The sequence below is a fragment of the Apis florea genome, unplaced genomic scaffold (assembly GCF_048593485.1).
Source record: "Apis florea isolate Af1SG1 unplaced genomic scaffold, ASM4859348v1 contig_3158_pilon, whole genome shotgun sequence".
Lineage (NCBI taxonomy): Eukaryota > Metazoa > Arthropoda > Insecta > Hymenoptera > Apidae > Apis > Apis florea.
This window is the reverse complement of record NW_028256713.1, coordinates 4,659,803-4,665,976: the sequence shown is the minus strand read 5'-3', so window position 1 is coordinate 4,665,976 and position 6,174 is coordinate 4,659,803. Positions and strand designations below refer to the sequence as shown.

Here is a 6,174-nt window from a genome sequence, read left to right as displayed (position 1 = left end):
TTATTCACGTTGATTTTCATTTAAACTTTTTAAAATTTCACAAAATAAATAATTAAAAATAAAACGAAATAAAATTTAAAATAATTTTAAATAAATTTTAAAATAATTTTTAACACTTTATTTTTATGCATTGTCAACTCAAAGATTAGAAGTTATTCTCTATCAATTTCTAATCGTTAAAACGTTAAATAAATTATATTTGCTTCAACCTACGTTTATTTATCGTATTTTAACATAAATCTTATTTTAATACTACAATATAATATAATATTTCAAATCTCACACGCACTTTTCGATTGTCTTCCTTGCATTTATGACATATTCCTTGCATTTATATCTTCTTCATTATACGTTCCTACAATCATGAACAGTCTTATTTCTTTTGTATAATAATAATTTCGAAATTTGATTGGTCGCATTATAAACACAATTAAACTAAATTCAGCCTATCATATTTCTCGATTCATCTACTTGTTCGTTATTTTATATACATCTTACTCATCATACGTTCCTACAATCATGAATAGTCTCCTTTCTTTTGTATAATAATAATTTCGAAATTTTATTGATTAATTATAAATAAAATTAAACTAAATTTAATCTATCATATTTTTCGATCTATCTACTCGTTCGTTATTCTATGTATATCTCACTCATCATACGTTCCTACAATCATGAACAGTCTCATTTCTTTTGTATAATAATAATTTCGAAATTTCATTGGTCGCATTATAAACACAATTAAACTAAATTCAGCCTATCATATTTCTCGATTCATCTACTTGTTCGTTATTTTATATACATCTTACTCATCATACGTTCCTACAATCATGAACAGTCTCCTTTCTTTTGTATAATAATAATTTCGAAATTTTATTGATTAATTATAAATAAAATTAAACTAAATTTAATCTATCATATTTTTCGATCTATCTACTCGTTCGTTATTCTATGTATATCTCACTCATCATACGTTCCTACAATCATGAACAGTCTCATTTCTTTTGTATAATAATAATTTCGAAATTTGATTGGTCGCATATAAACACAATTAAACTAAATTCAGCCTATCATATTTCTCGATTCATTTATTCGTTCGTTATTCTATGTATATCTCACTCATCATATGTTCCTACAATCATGAACAGTCTCCTTTCTTTTGTATAATAATAATTTCGAAATTTTATTGATTAATTATAAATAAAATTAAACTAAATTTAATCTATCATATTTTTCGATCTATCTACTCGTTCGTTATTCTATGTATATCTCACTCATCATACGTTCCTACAATCATGAACAGTCTCATTTCTTTTGTATAATAATAATTTCGAAATTTCATTGGTCGCATAAACACAATTAAACTAAATTCAGCCTATCATATTTCTCGATTCATTTATTCGTTCGTTATTCTATGTATATCTCACTCATCATATGTTCCTACAATCATGAACAGTCTCCTTTCTTTTGTATAATAATAATTTCGAAATTTTATTGATTAATTATAAATAAAATTAAACTAAATTTAATCTATCATATTTTTCGATCTATCTACTCGTTCGTTATTCTATATACATATCTCACTCATCATACGTTCCTACAATCATGAACAGTCTTATTTCTTTTGTATAATAATAATTTCGAAATTTGATTGGTCACATTATAAACACAATTAAACTAAATTCATCTTATCATATTTCTCGATTCATTTACTCGTTCATTATTTTATGTACATCTTACTCATCATACATTCTTACAATCATGAACAGTCTCATTTCTTTTGTATAATAATAATTTCGAAATTTTATTAATTAATTATAAATAAAATTAAATTAAATCTAATCTATCATATTTCTTGATCCTTCTACTCGTTTGTTATTCTATGTATATCTCACTCATCATACGTTCCTACAATCATGAACAGTTTTATTTCTTTTGTATTATAATAATTTCGAAATTTGATTGGTCAAATTCAAATAAAATTAAACTAAATTCAGCCTATCATATTTCTCGATTCATATAATTGTTCGTTTTTCCATGTATATCTCACTCATCATATGTTCCAATCATGGCAGTTTTATTCACTTTTTTGTTACAATAATAATTTCGAAATTTAATTGTATGCAGTGATAAATTAAGATAAATTTCATATATTTATATTTCAATATAAGTAATACAAGAAGTATATGTACATCATAATGTTTGTGTCCCGCTACATTTATACTGTTCTTTGATTACGTCACATGATTCGTATCGTTAAAAATGATCGGTCTATCGATGTTTATAATTTCGTTTTTAAATTAATTCGTTAACGAATTTGAAAGTGCAGATTTATTCCAAAGAGAATCTTTACTGTTATCTTCTTTTTGACTCGTGCCATGAATGAATCATCAAAATCATTGTCAAGTTTTGTATTGTGTTGCAACAATTCTGCTGCTTTGCAAAGGCATTGCACGTGTTGCTGTGTAACAAGCTCGTTTCTCGATAAATTTTCCAACGAGAATCTACAAACAACCCTTTGCACAACGTATTGCGTTACTCAGATTACATGTGGACCTGATAAATAAACCATACATTGCGCACCATCCTTGAAACCTTTTCATCTACAAATTTAGTAAAGGTAATTTCATTTTATTCTGTAGAAATTAATTTCTATAATGCAAGCAATGGCAAATATTTGAAAATATTCCTTATAGCTTTTTCTTCTAATCTTTTGATAAGATTGTGTTCAATAATATAAATTGAATTTTTCATAGTAATTTTTATAGTAATTCGTGAGTTTTTTCTTATGTTAAATTATTTTAATATTGAAAAGTTTTTAAATTATGAAAAGAATTACTTATTAAATTTTAGAAAAATACTCGCTAGAAATTTTACTTAAATTTTTAGAACATGGAAAAATTTACCATTATTAAAATATTTTCACATTTCGTATTTTTCAAGTTATAAAATTTAACTCTTAATAAAATCTTTTTTATTATACAATAGAGTGTTATAATTTTTAGAATATGAATTACTATTAAAGTGATAACCAAGTGTTGTAGCCAGTGTATGAATTTCATTTTCTTGTGTTCAGTTTCGAGCGAACAACTTTAACTATTCTCAAGTTGTTTACGAACAATTCTAATCAATGGCTATAGTATCATGTATCACAACCATAATTCACTGTTACTCGATTCGAGGAATTTCATTTCATCATTTAATATTTCTCTCTTTTCTTAAATCAATGAAATTCACATTCTCAGAAATCTTACCTTTTTACATTTACATTATAGTTCTCGCATATTACCAAAATTTTACGCGTGCTTTTGATTGATTATACAATAGTGTGTTTTTTCATTAACTTTACAACTAATTGAGTTTGGCAAAATTGCGATGTAATGAAATGATTAATCAACAGGGATGACTCGACTACTTTGATATCTCAAACAACGTGGAACATTGCAGACTAGGATTGACGTTAATACCATGATTTCCCATCAAAGCATCTCTCCGACTAAATCGTCTATCTGCAGCTTCGTGGTTGTTTGAATCCTTTATATTCTATATTGATTGACAATGATTGAACGTAAACCTACTATTAACTATTATTATGGGTAACTATAATTACCAATACTATACGTAAAATTCAAAAATATTAAACTCGTACTGGTAATGGTTTTTATCAAAAAACTATTCAATATTCAAATCTATAATAACAAAATGGATTTGTGTATGAAAAGACTTAATAGAAGTATTTCAGATAGAAAACATAGAAAACAAATTTTTGTTAATTAATCTTTTTCAATGATCACAATGTGTAATTTAATCACAATAATGACAATTGTTATTGAATTTTAATCAATTCGTTTGAATTGATTAACAATATTTTTGATTTTAATTTTTATTCAATGAATCATGGTTTCTCTCTGGTGTTGATTACTTAATAATAACAAATGAACTCGTGATTTGATTCGTAAATCTTATAAAATTAATGCATTTTCATTTAATAGCTATTTTCGAAATATTAAACTCTGCATTTAAATTTCAGACTAAATCTTTTTATAATATTTGAATTGTAAATAATATTCATGATTATTTTTTTTCTATTTTCGATCGTAATACATTCAAATTCTGTATTTTTATTATTAGTTTTTAAATTATTTGTAAAATTATTTTTGTCTCTTTTTATTTCAATCATAGTTTTAAATCCTAAGAATCTCAGATATAGAGCTTTTGAAAAATATATTATATTTGTACTTATAGGATTTTCCTTGCTTTCAACGAATTTTAAAAAATCTTTTATATTATGGATTCTAGATTTTTTTTTCTTTTTTTGCCTCGGAAATAAAATATTTTAATACCTAAAAAATCCCATATTTGGATTGAAAAGATTTATATTTTTTCTTTTTTTTTTTTTTTTTTTGATTTTAACATTTGTAGTTTTCTCGAAACATTATTAATTTCCGAAGCATTAAAAATATAAAGTTTTCAATATTTTTCAAATTTGAAAGTTTTTGATGAATTTCATTTTTAAATTTATACAATTCTCTTCTAATTTTTAAATTTTTAAAATAAAGCTTTCGGTAACCAAGAATATTCTCAGTTTTCGAATTTAAACTTTTCCTTATATTTCCTTCAATTTCAACAATTATATATTTAAATCTTAAGATCGTTAAGAAGTTTGTGCTTGCAAAATCTAATGAATTCTAAAATACTCCAAGCTTTTATACTTCATTCTATCCATGACATTGAATTCCAAGATCTTTATTAACTCAAATATATAATTATAAAAATATAGCATTCAAATTTAATAACTTTCATCGATCTAGTTCATCACGATATACCAATAAAACGCTTATTTCAAAAGTTCCATATCAAGCTTGTGATTAATAAAGCAGCATTAATGCGATTAAAAGGATAACAAAGTTCACAGCGACGAATGAAATTTTCGATTATAACACGATTATCTAGATCGTTCCAAGTTCAGTTCTCGCAACTGAACCGCGAAATTATTGATTCATTGATTTTTTTTTTTTACTATATTTTCTACATGAAAAAAAAAAACGATTCGATCCTCGAGAAGAAATTGCATAAACGACGTGCACGGAAAAAAGCATCTTCGTTTTCGATGTTACATCGATGACCCTCGATAATTTCGAAATAAAAATGGAAACATTTTGAAAAAAGAATTTTCTAACGTGTTTTATAAAACAGATCATTCGCAATCACAGTACGATCAAAATATTATTTTGATCATGGTTAATCTCATCGAATTCACAAGTGGATACGGATTGTTTCGTTAAAAGTGAAGAAAAGAAGCTTAATACATCTGTGAAATTCTCAACGGAAGTTGAAGAACGAAAATCGACGAAACTCTCGACATTTACACTTTACCCCACAGAGAAATTCACGAAGGGCTATAGCGATCCAAACTTTTCGTATCTCTTATCTCGTATTCGGGGCAGACTTTCGGATAGAAATTTCTCAGCAAGCGAACGGAAAGAGAAAAGAAGAGGGGACCTCGATCTTTAGAACTTCGAATCGTTTCTTCTCGAGAAGAAACGAGGCGAGAACTCGATAATCTCGAGGAAAAAAAGGATGTTGATTGCTATAATGATCGAATTCCGATTATTTTCAGCGGAACTGGTATTGTGGAACTCGGGATATCCGCTTTAAAGGGTCGCTCGTTTGACGATAAAAAGACGGAATCTCCAAGTTTCGTCGAAAGATCGGAGAACGATTCGTGGGATATATATCGGATATTATATATTATATCGGAGGATATTATATCGATTCTATAAATGATATGTATATTTTTCAACAGATTTACGATGCTCCATATTCCTCGTCTATTCAGACATAAATTTCGAATAATTAGTGTCGAAGAAGGGCAGAGTTATTGTGCTTGTGATCTGATATGCTTTTTGTAAGTTTTATTATATAAGAATTTCGTTTTTTTGAATTCAGTGAATATATAATAATATTTTTATTATTGAATATAGAGAAAGAAAGAAAAATCGGCAGAATTCAGCAGGTCAGTACGAGAAATATTAATTATATTATTATTATTACCTCGCATTTTTCATTCTATTTTTTTCTCTCTTCTCTAGAATAGAATTTCGTTGTGTTATTACGTTAGTTGGCACAACACTAAACAAGCGTTCCAAGGGAATTCTCGATGGAATGGAAAAT

General features: G+C 26.4%; 1 long non-coding RNA gene across 2 annotated transcripts; it reads left to right on the top strand.

The window, feature by feature from the left end:
- The first annotated feature begins 2,037 nt into the window (after nt 1-2,037).
- Nucleotides 2,038-5,933, top strand: LOC147657450 (uncharacterized). 2 transcript variants are annotated; one of them, XR_015292400.1, is made up of 3 exons: nt 2,038-2,620; nt 3,401-3,596; nt 5,807-5,933. It is a non-coding gene; the product is annotated as an uncharacterized LOC147657450 (long non-coding RNA). The 2 variants fall into 2 exon arrangements; XR_015292401.1 differs by lacking the exon at nt 5,807-5,933 and having other exon boundaries at nt 2,049-2,620; nt 3,401-3,763.
- The last annotated feature ends 241 nt before the right edge of the window (nt 5,934-6,174 follow it).